This window comes from Lampetra fluviatilis, chromosome 22 (assembly GCF_964198595.1).
Source record: "Lampetra fluviatilis chromosome 22, kcLamFluv1.1, whole genome shotgun sequence".
Lineage (NCBI taxonomy): Eukaryota > Metazoa > Chordata > Hyperoartia > Petromyzontiformes > Petromyzontidae > Lampetra > Lampetra fluviatilis.
Window position 1 is genome coordinate 9,374,550 of NC_136296.1, and position 12,075 is coordinate 9,386,624.

Here is a 12,075-nt window from a genome sequence, read left to right on the forward strand (position 1 = left end):
TTCTGAAATAGAGCTATATAGCTTAATGGGCCTTACCTGGTAAAATAAAATAAAAATTGTGAGTAATTACCCTCCAGCAACAAAGGAGGGCGGAGGAAGGACGCTCACAGTAATGAGCAGATCACCAGGTTGCTTAAACACAACAAGCCGGTATGTTGTGGAGCGCAGGGTTGTGCGTCTGCCAGTAAATCTCAGTCAGGTCATAGTTTCATCTTATTGGTTCTTTCGGTAAAGTCACGTAGAAGGGAAGTAATAAAATAATAAAAATAAAACATAATAAAATAATTCTCACGACGTTTCGGCCACAACGCAAGCAGCCGTCCTCAGGTGAAGAACATGTCTGCTGCTTGCGTTGTGGCCGAAACGTCGTGAGCATTATTTTATTATGTTTATTTTTATTATTTTATTACTTCCCTTCTACGTGACTTTACCGAAAGAACCAAGAAGATGTATCCCTGCAGTCACGAAAGCTTAAAATCGAAAGGTCATAGTTTGTATAGTAGCTTTGTACATTTCAACCTGCAACTTATTCTCCGCGAACTTTGTATAATTGTAATTATTGGGCAATTGTTAAGTAGTTAATTAAATAATTTTGCCGCAGTTCTAAATCCTAATTTTTACTACGCGCTTTTATTTAACTCACTGTCTGTTGTTGTTGTCGTCAAATCTTGTTACTCAGTTTTAACCCACTTCCCAATGTGGTATCGACAATACTATATTCTACTATAAAAAAAAAAGATTTTTAAACCATGTTTTTTATATGTTATGTTTCGCCTTGGCTCTAATTGTCCACGTTCAACTAACGTTGGCTGTAAATCACCATGGTCCCTTACGTTATGGCAAGCCTCGGGGCCACCTCTTGGAGTCGTGGAGTTCTGCCATTACTCGTACGGTACATTTCATGAAAGCGTGGTTTAAAAAAGTATTTAAAAAATTACTTATTTGTCTCTCTCTCGCCCATCACTTCTGTGACCGTCATGGCAGTAGAGCACGTCTGTTATTTTACACTTCTGGTCACAGGGACTCCTCCACGTACGAACATTCGACTTACGAACTTTCAGAGAAACGAACAAACCTGGGCGTATGTCCAGTTGTTGCCTGTTCAGACCAAGCGTCGTAAGTTCAACCGCCACGTAACAGATGGCGGCGGTGGCATCTAGATCTGCAGAACGTGAAGAACCAATGGCATCTACATCTGCAGAACGTGAAGAACCAGTGGCATCTACATCTGCAGAACGTGAAGAACCAGTGGCATCTACATCTACATCTGCAGAACCAGTGGCATCTACATCTGCAGAACGTGAAGAACCAGTGGCATCTACATCTGCAGAACGTGAAGAACCAGTGGCATCTACATCTGCAGAACGTGAAAAACCAGTGTCATCTACATCTACAGAATGTGAAGAACCAGTGTCATCTACATCTGCAGAACGTGAAGAACCAGTGGCGTCTACGTCTCCAGGAGACGACTTTTAAAGCCATTCTCCGTGTTTGGTGTACATTCCGTACAACATGTTTGCAATCGACAAGGGGTTTAAGTTGGACTTACGAACAAATCGACTTACGAAACAGACCGCCGGAACTTAGCGAGTTTGTAAGTAGAAGAGTCCCCGTATTTTTGAGGCTGAATTCAAAGCCGGTCGCCAGAACTCGGAGGCGACGCCATCGTCTCTGGTGTGTTGATGCCCCCCTCCACGTCAAGGCGGTTCTTGCAAATGATAGTCATGCGTTGCACACCGCACGAATTCTATTCCTCGTATTGCCTCCCCGCTATTTTCCAGAGTGCGTGCATTTGGAGGTTATCAGCCACGTGGGGGAGGGGGGGGGGACAGCTATAGAGGATGTCATGTGAACATAAAACCAGATGGATGGCCCAAGTATCCAGCCGACGATTGCCATGTGTTGCCGTGTGGAAGAGCAAATGGATGATATACAAGAACATATGTAACACTACAGACACACATACCCATATATATACGCATAAGCTAACATTACACACACGGCATACGTGCGCATAACATCACGACAAAAATATCTCGATTTAAAGCTTTCGTGAAGTGCAGGGATTCATCTTCTTGGTTCTTTCGGTAAAGTCGCGTAGAAGGGAAAGAATTAAATAATAAAAATACCACATTATACATTTTTCTTTTATAATAATACAATTATAAAAATAAAACATAATTCTAGATTTGAAGCTTTCGTGACTGCAATGTTTAATATTCTTGGGTTTTAACGGTAAAGTCACGTAGGTAAAAAATTAAAATTAATAAAGCTTGTGTTGCCTCCGAAACGTCGTGATTTTTATTTTATTTTATTTTTATTTAAAACATAATACAATTTTATTCTATTACGTTTTATTTTTATTATTTTATTATTTCCCTTCTACGTGACTTTACCGAAAGAACCAACAAGAAGACAAAAATATCCCCCGTGGAGCCCTCAACCGACTGTTGGGGCAAGTGTTTGTGAACACTTAGAAAGGCAGGCACGGCACACACGAGGGTGGTGTGTGTCTCCTCGGTTGTGATGTGTACACGTCATGTACTCATGTAATGCTGAGTCAACCTAGGGGATACCCAAGACCGGTTGAAATATTCGTCGGTTTAAATGAATTGGCTATGAGCGGGAGTCTAACTCAGGTTTACAAGTTCGTAGCGCAAGTGCATTCATCACGACACAACCATGCATATATTAGCGCAGGCACGGAACACACAATACCGCACACATGTATGAGGCAGCACAGAAGGTAGCCGGATTATCGTTCCGTTTGGAGTTTTAGCAGTGTCCCATTGTTCGTGTGGATTTTATCCGTGTACTCGTGTTTAAGTCTAGCAAGAAATAAAACATTCTAAAATAACACTTAACCAAACATCCAAAGTCAAGCTCCTTCTGAAAATAAACTTTAAATCCGGAAATACTTTTTTTTTGGGTAAATTACAATTTGTCGTTGTACATTGTGGCGTGATGTTTACCAAAATATGCTGCAAGTTAATGTCTGGTGGTGATAAGTGAGAGCCATGCCTGCCTCTCTCATTGCCGTGAAGGTGGGTTTCAGTTGAATGATTTCTAGAGAAGTCTGCAGCGCTTAATTCAATTTGGAGATTTCACAGTCTAGTGCCACTATTCCTCTTGCCCGGGGAAAAGTCTATTCGTGTGCGTGCAGTTGTGGCTCCACTGTGGGGCCTGGCTGGTAGTTAAGCATTCAGGTAAAAAAATCACTAAAAGCCCCACGTGGTTTGCTGCTCAAATGACCATTGGGGCAGAGCTCGTCTCCTGTTTACAGCCATGAAGCAGTGGTGTAAATTCCACATTCCTAAGGCGTTTGCGAGTCTATCTAGAGGAAAACCACTGTTGACTTCCCCACAATGTGGTATATTCATTTTGTCGATCTACCCCCCAGAAGGATGATGGGCTGAGTCAACCACTGACCAGAACTCGTAACCTTCCGATTGCGAGCCGCTTGCTAAACTGCTGAACCGTGCCGAAAATTGTAGCCACCGCAATCTTCATCCATTGCAGGATAACAACTTTATTCACGAATATTTCCATTGTTGCCGCTGTAGGGATGGATGTTACCGTAAGATGATATTCAAATTGTTGTAATTGTTCTAGATTAACAAGAACAAGAATGGTAAGCTTATGAATGACTGGTGGTGGAGCGACGGCCTTCATAGGTGCTCGCTAACAGCACTTGCCCCAACAGTCTGTTAAAGGCTATACGGGGGGTCTTTGGATCTGTGGCTGTATGTTTGTGTCCTCTGTAAATCCCTCTGAGGATGCAATACTAGAGGAATTTCCATCTGGTACAGATACAATAGGACGAGGATTGATCACTTGGGGCGTTCAAGGGATGGCTCCCGACCGATCGACAATGTTATGTATGCTGACAGTCGGGTGTTTCATGCTCAGTCTGAGAAGGAGTTTGAGAACCTGCTGTATGTATGTTGAACTTCTTTCGCACCGTACGTAGCCAATCGTGCTAATCAGAGGTGCGGGAACTAATCGGAGGTGCTGAATCCGAAGCGCGCCTTTAATCGGTGGAGCTTTCCCATCATCCCCACAAAGTTGTTTAATTATTCTGCTGGTTTCCTCAGGGACGACTCAGCTCTGTGACTCTTTCAGGAGAGTCACGCCAAGTGTTTGCGGTTCGGGGCGATGATTTCCACGTGTAATCCTAATTGAGTAATTAACACTGCACCGACTCTTCTCCATGAATGCAATTTTATAATGGGAATACTTTAAGTTAAGCAGTTTTTCACGCAAAAACATTGTTAAAAGGCTTACTAAACAAGTAAATAAATTTTGATGTTAAGCTTTCGTGACTGCAGGGATTCATATTCTTGGTTCTTTCGGTAAAGTCACGTAGAAGGGAAATAATAAAATAATAAAATAATTATATGTCCCTTCTACGTGACTTTACCGAAAGAACCAATAATATGAATCCCTGCAGTCACGAAAGCTTTAAATCGAAAAGTAAATAAATGTATTCTCTCGATCAATCCACTGCTGGATGAATGCATCCCCATTTCATGTGGGTTGTCAACCAAGACTGGTCCAGATACCACATCAGTGCATTACCCTCCACAAACCCCCATGTATATGAAGGAATAACGTTATCCGTGGCTGGCAATCCAACCCAGGTGACGAAAGTCACCACTATAGTCTACACAGGCTGTTGGGGTAAGTTCCGTTAAGCAGCTGTGGTGAAAGCCAGCACAGCACACGAGGTGGTGCTGTGGCCAGAAATTCCACCTCGATGTTTACACACCAGACCAAGTACTTATTAAAGGCTGAGTCGACCTAGGGGATGCACAGAATCCACGAAGATACTAAGAAACTAGTCACTGATGTTGCTTGTGAGCGGGAATTGAACTCGGGCCGCCGAGATTTGGAGCGCAGTGCGTCAACCACTCCCGCTCGCAATAACGCATTCAGCCACACACAGTGCTCACACACACACAGGATGCTTGTGCCAGACGAGCGCTGTTTGGATGTACTGAGTTAAGGGTGGAATTGCTCACTGTACCGTGAGACAAATTGGTCATTGTGCAGCCCCTTGTGGGACATTGAGGACTTCTCAAAGTCCCTCTGTTCTACCGACCTCCTCTTGTTCCTCAAACAAAGCTATTTATCCACTACCTGCTCGTTAATCGAAAACATCGCCCCCTTTTCCCTCCGTGATTTCGTAACCGTCTGCCGTCCTTTATTATATTTCCAAAAAAATCTGCACACTGATCATTGTTTGGGTTCGTTGTTGCGCGTAATTGCTCACTCTCGTGTGCTGCCTGTTAACGCGTATTTTGTCTTGTTGCTGTTGCCAATTTGCTTATTTCAATAATCCCATTGCTAAGGACGCTGGGTGTTGGTGTGACAAATGTCATTCATGCCCCTTGTTGTCCTCACTTGTTGCAAATCACAAGGAGGGGCATTGCGACCCAAAACGAATAGCACTTTCCCCAGCCAGTTGTGCGGAATAAATTGACGAGACCTTTGTTTTTGTGCGTGACAAAGTGTGCGCACATTTCTGAGTGCATGTAACTATTTAACCAGGTTAGAGCCCTTTGAGATAACAAACAGACCTGGGATACATCTCGCAATAAATGCAGTTACTATTCAACAGTCCAGGCTACACATTTTACTGGTAGGAACCTCCTGGTTACTGGTGGCGAGGGGAGGGTGGGGAGGGGCTGGGTGGGGAGGGTGGGGAAGGGCTGGGTGGGGAGGGTGGGGAGGGGCTGGGTGGAGAGGGTGGGGCTGGGTGGGGGTGGGAAGGGATGGGCTGGGTGGGGAGGGGAGGGGCTGGTCACCCCGTGGTGCCCTTATAAAACTCAACGTTTAACCTACTCACGCCGGCTTGTGCCCGCCCTCACAGTCGGGCGGAATATTCCACGCCGCCGTTGACCCTGGCCATTGACCGAGCAACCCAACGTTCCTACCAGCTCCCTCAGCAGGAATGTGTTAGTTACCTTAAGCAACAGCACTGTGCAAGATATACACCGTATGGCTTTTCTGACACCTTGTAGCGGTTCACGTTTTTTTTTCATTTTTGAGGCAAAACTGCCACCTATTGTATTTCACGGAATTGCAGGCAAATAATGTGTCGGTGTATTTCGCAAAATGACGGAATAAGTGCTGTTCATAAACACAACACACTCTACTGAATTATATGTTGTGGTAACTCGAGGAACTATATTTTAACTGGGTGTGTACAATTTGGGTGACATAGCTTAATTGCTTTACGACACATATTTGACTGCCTTAAAAACAATTAATGGTCAAATTAATTAGCAGCTGACGTATAATCATCTTTATACAGCAGTGTACCCCTGCATAATATTTATTTACTATTTAATTCAGAGACCACTGACACCAAAAGTCAAGGGACACTTAGATAAAGGAATGTTGAAGGTATTCTTTTAATGCAATTATAATCGTAAATGGGACGTTTATAGCTTTTCATGACCAAGCCATCAGAAAGTGTGTGACAATACACACAACAAGTACTCAATTGCAGGTAAATAAAACATCGCACATTGTTGCGCAAATTAAACTTGATTAAAAGTCGGTTGACACATACTTTGAACCTATTAATCGGGGCATAATTTTAGCAATGTCTATCTGGCACCATACACACCACGTCCACAATAAATTTCAATTTGTGGCTCCTAGTCATGCGCCGTCTGCTAAATCCAACCAGCGACATAGACAATACAGCGTTGTCCACATTAAGTCGTGGTAATAATCCATTGTCATCGATTATACGTCGTGTGCCAAGCCACTGGTGTTTAACATATTAAGGTTGCTACCACGGAAAGGAATTCCCCATCTGTGGCCAGTAGATGGAAGTATAGTGCAAGAATTCAAATGTATAAACCTCGCAAAGCGTTCACTGCAAAGAATGTATTTACATGCAGCAATTGAAACAAACATTTCCAACACTGGCAAATTCACTCCAGTCACACGATCACTGTCGGTCAGCCCTCCTCTTTATCATCTTCTATCACCACTACTTTTATCGCTATGGCTACTACATCGTTACTGTTCCCGTGAACTTCACTCGGTGATTCCACCGCGCATGTTCAGAACTCCCAGTACATTTGGCCTCATCCACACAGCGTTTAACCATCACACTGCAGATGAAGACACTTCACTTATCTGCTTCTTCACTCGTAGTGCTTCGCTTTAGATTTCCTCTTTTCTCAAGTCCGTATAACCTTGCTCGATTCATGAAACTTTAACTCGTATACAGTATACTGTATTATATATTCAGTCGTACTGTTTGTTTCTGGTCGCTTGTGCTAAAAAACTGCGTGACTCTGAAACAAAACAAAATCGGGATAATCCTGCGCTGGCCAGAGTGGGCTAACCAGTGTGACCTCTGCATTAGAAGTTCAGTGTGACCTCTGAATTGAAAATCCAGTGTGACCTCTGCATTGACAGTCCAGTGTGACCTCTGGATTGGAAATCCAGTATGACCTCTGAATTCTAAGTGCAGAATGACCTCTGGTTTGCAGGTCCGGTGTGACCTCTGAATTGGAAGTGCGGTATGACCTCTGGATTGTAAGTCAAGTGTGACCTCTGGATTGGAAGAATAGTATGACTTCTAGATTGCAAGTCCGGTGTGACCTCTGAATTGGAAGTGCGGTATGACCTCTGGATTGGAAGTCGAGTGTAACCTCCGGATTGGAAGAGTTGTATGACCTCTGGATTGGAAGTTTAGTGTGACCTTGGATTGCAACTCCACTGTGACTTTAGACCAGATTGCAAAGCCCATGCAGTGTTGTTTAACCATTACACCACGGCATCATCCCACCCAGATCGTAGACGGAATACGTCTTATTTATTATAACGTAACGCACTCCAGTCCATCCTGGGGTTTATTCTGCTGCCAAGTTAACATATTTGGTGGGGGGTTTGGGAGGTTGTTCAATACATGTGCCAGTGCAGCCACAAGTAACGTGACAGATTTACTGCCTGGCCAGAGGAACGGGGGGAGAGGAAAGGAAGGGCTATCTCGTGATAACGGGGGAGGTATTCAAAGGAGTTTGGTTCCTGGGCTTTCAAAGGCCGGGGTTGAAACGTCCTTGGAAAATGCTGGCTCCGCTTTGTTTCATTTTGGGACATGAAGCGGCTGGGTTCATTAAAGGAGATTCTGCCTTACGATCTCAACAGCTTGAGTTCGACTCCTCTGCCCCATTCGTCAACAGACTCAAAAAAATATATATATAAATGTTGCGCCTTTCAACTGAAGTTGAAAGTGTTAGTGCAGAAGTTATCATCACCAATAGGGCCTACGGGGCCAGGCCTGCCTTGCCTGGTTTCCCTACCCGGTTCCCCGCACCTCACAGGTGGCGAGGGGCTTTGTGACACAGGGACCAAGTCGCTCATCTTCATCAGCAATTATAAATAATCAGCTATGAATACGACGCCTCTGATCTAGCTATTACTGAGTGGATAACGGATATTTATTGCATCTGTAATTCCTGTATTGACACATTTTGTAATTACATTTCGCATAAGCCACGATAATTGCGATATAACAATATCAAAATGGACGGTAGATGATCGTGGATATTATGTTATTATACTCTTATATAAGCGCACAACTTTATCTGTGATGAACGCTGCACTTTCCGTCGTTTTCATGCAGGGGGCGCTGCAAACCGACGCGCCCCCTGCATGAACGACGGAGGCGCAGGGACAGACGTTCGATCACGTTGGAATCGATCTGCAGACGGCGGTTTTCTCGCACGGCCAGCAGCTCTATGTCGCCTTATCTCGATCCCGCAATCCCAAACTGGTGAAAGTCCGCATCGAACCGAACCCCCAGCAAGGCCATCTACTTATGTAAAATTATATCAGTTTTTAATGAAGAAATACAATTTTCTAATTTAAAACATAATACAATTCAAAGATGTTGCATTGTAAAACTTCAAAACGGAACATCGGGTGCTTGCGTGAATGCGTCGTTCGTGTGCAGTTTTTCGTGACGTTCCTGGCCGAATTTCGTAATTGATTGTGAGGGGTGCCACAGGCGCTCTAGAACAACCCCTAGTATCTTATAATACATATGTCGTGGCATTGCCACAGAGCAGCAACTATAAGCCATTACGCTTATAATGAATTGCCCTGTGAGTCGAGTTCAGGATTCGGAGGGGTCTTGGTGTCTAAAGCTCATTCACCCGGCATTATAGGGGGAGTGGAGGAAGTGACTTGGGGGTCTGGAATGGGTTTGAATTGAGTTATCCGAAGCCAACGAGGATGGGAGGCCACTGCATTAATTCAGGGTTTGATATTTCAAGGCCGGGGCTTGATTTTTTTTATTTGGCATTGTGAGTGAAACTCCCCAAATAGTTTGTGTGCATTGTGAAGATAGTAGCAAGTGAACTGACATAGCCTTTGCTAGATGCAAAGACAAAGATCCCCCGTTAAGCCTCAGTAGACTTTTGGGGTAAGTGTCGTTAGCGAGCACTTATGAAGGCCGGCATGGCACACGAGGGGGTGGGTGGTCAGCACCACTCCCGGCCGGCTTTGTCTAACCACAGTGGCAATGATTACACACTGCACCAGGTGCTCATTTGAGGCTGAGTCGACCTAGGTTCAGGCCAGGACCGGTTCACATAATCGTCACTGGTATTGACCGTAAGTGGGAATTGAACTCGGGTTGCCAGATACTTAGTGCAGCACGTGCACTAACCACTAACACTACTGCTCCCCCCTAGCTAGGTACAGAGAGTAGTGCAGTAGTGCGTGCACTTCAAGGTCAATCTCAAATGTAGTTTTATTTCTCTTGAGTAACTCAACATATCTCACTATTGGGGTGATCGGTGGTGCAGTGGTTAGTACACTGGAATATAAACCCCTTCACCAACCCCCATGTTCTACATAGCACGAGGCCTCCATCCAGCAGTGGATTGATTAAGGGCTGTAAATCATTATTATTGTTACATCATTCCATAATCAACATCTCAGGTTGTTTTGTTTGTAAAATTGTGAAGATTCGTGATGCTGCTGGACAAAGGCTGTGCCGGTCATAGGGGTTGTTTGACCATACTTCACCACATTAGTGAGTGCAGGGTGATAAAGGAAGGGGCAGGACTGGGTCAGATATCAATCATGTTAGCAGCGGTTGGGAATCGAACTCGGTTATCCTGGTATATAGTGAAACACATTTGTTTAAGCATGCAAAGCCAGAACCGCTAACATAGCTTTGTATCCAAACTAGCATAATCCAAACAGTTTTACATTGTATAATAACTCGTAACCGTACAAATAAATCACAAATGATATTCAAGTATGCGTATACAGAGTGTACACAGTTTATTTTAATGCACGCTTGAGTTAATGTGTAAATTGTAACAACATCGTTTCTTCTGCAGTGAACCTACATAATATTAAGTTGATTACAAATAATGCCGTATATTCTCAAAATTGTAAGACGCACTGACTCCCCACCCCCCAATATTGTAACGCAAAAGTTAGCGGTGAGGCTTTATTTGTATGTGTGTTGAACTTTTCCTCACCGTGCGTAGCCAACCGTGCTAATCAGAGGCGTGTCACCAGATTTCTACTTGATTGACACCGAGCATAAGTTTGTGGCGCGTCTGACTTTCCGGAGCATCTTATAATCCGGATAATACAGAATAACAATGTTACCGTAGCATGCATTTCCTAAAACATCAAAAAAAAATATCCTCAACGGCAGCAAAAAAATAAACATACTGTTATATTTTTAACCCGTTATTTGTAACTAGTATACAACGTAATAATAATGTACAAGCATAGTGTCAATACACTGCTGAATTAAGGCCTCCGCACGATGCGTCGGTCATGAGGCTTGTTTGACCAAACTTGATCGCCCTGCTCATGACAGGTTGGCAAAGGAGGACTCAACAATGATTCTGATATCAACTTGCCAACTATGCAAGGCATGGCCGGGAATTGAACTCAGGTCAATTAATGCTGGCAAAACTTAACATTGATTTGTCCCAATGATTTATGGCCATATAGCAGTGACAGGCACATCGATTCAATCTCGATTTGAAGCTTTCGTGACTGCAGGAATCCATACTCTTTGGTTCCTTCGGTAAAGTCACGTAGGTAGAAAAATTAAACTAAAAAAATCCAAACGGTTTTCCATTGTATAATCACTCGTACAGTACAAATAAATCACAACTTATATTCAAGTATGCCTTTACAGAGTGATAATAATGATATATTATTTTTGTTTTATTTTATTTTTCGACTTACGTGACTTTACCGAAAGAACCAAAGAGTACACATCGATTCGTCGAACATGAACATTCATGATAATTGTTTTTTTACCCTTCTATCTGGCAACAAAACTGACACCTTTTTACAAGGAGTCATGTTTGCATAGACCGCAATACCTGCAGTCAAAATACAAACAAAAGAAATAACTCTGAACATTCATGCGAGAAAGGTTGGCTGGGCCCTCTCTCTTCCGTCCTGGCAGTTCTGGAGCGATGGAAGCCTTGCTGTTGTGGTAATCCCCTCGTACAGCCGAGAGCGCATTGGCCACTTCTGAAAGATGCAAACGACAGAATACAAAAACAAGTAAACCCGTAAAAACAAAGTTTTTCACTATAAATCCTTTATATGCGTGGCGGCTAGAGTCCTCTCGTCCTCTGGCTTGAGATGGCTGCCACCTATGGGTCAGATGATTGCATTGCACCATTAAGCAATTGGTAATTAAATATAATATTTTTGTCCTATAAAGTGTAAAATTTTGGAGAAAAAAATTTCACGAACATTAATTGTCACGCACAACGAGTCTGTGTGGAAAATGTCAACTCGATTGGATCACGGGAAGTGGGTTAAAAAACGACCGAAAGATTTACACGGTCGTAAGCAAGCAAGCACGCAAGCACGCAAGCAAGCAAGCAAGCGAACTTAATATAAAGGATTTAAAAATGAGCACGGAGGTGACAATTGATCCAGGCGTGGTGGTTATACTGTATGCATCCATAATCTAGCACTTTGGAAGCAAGCGTTGATAGATCATGTACTTGTGTGACAATCCCCAACACGCTTTTAGTCTTATCCCCCCCTTTC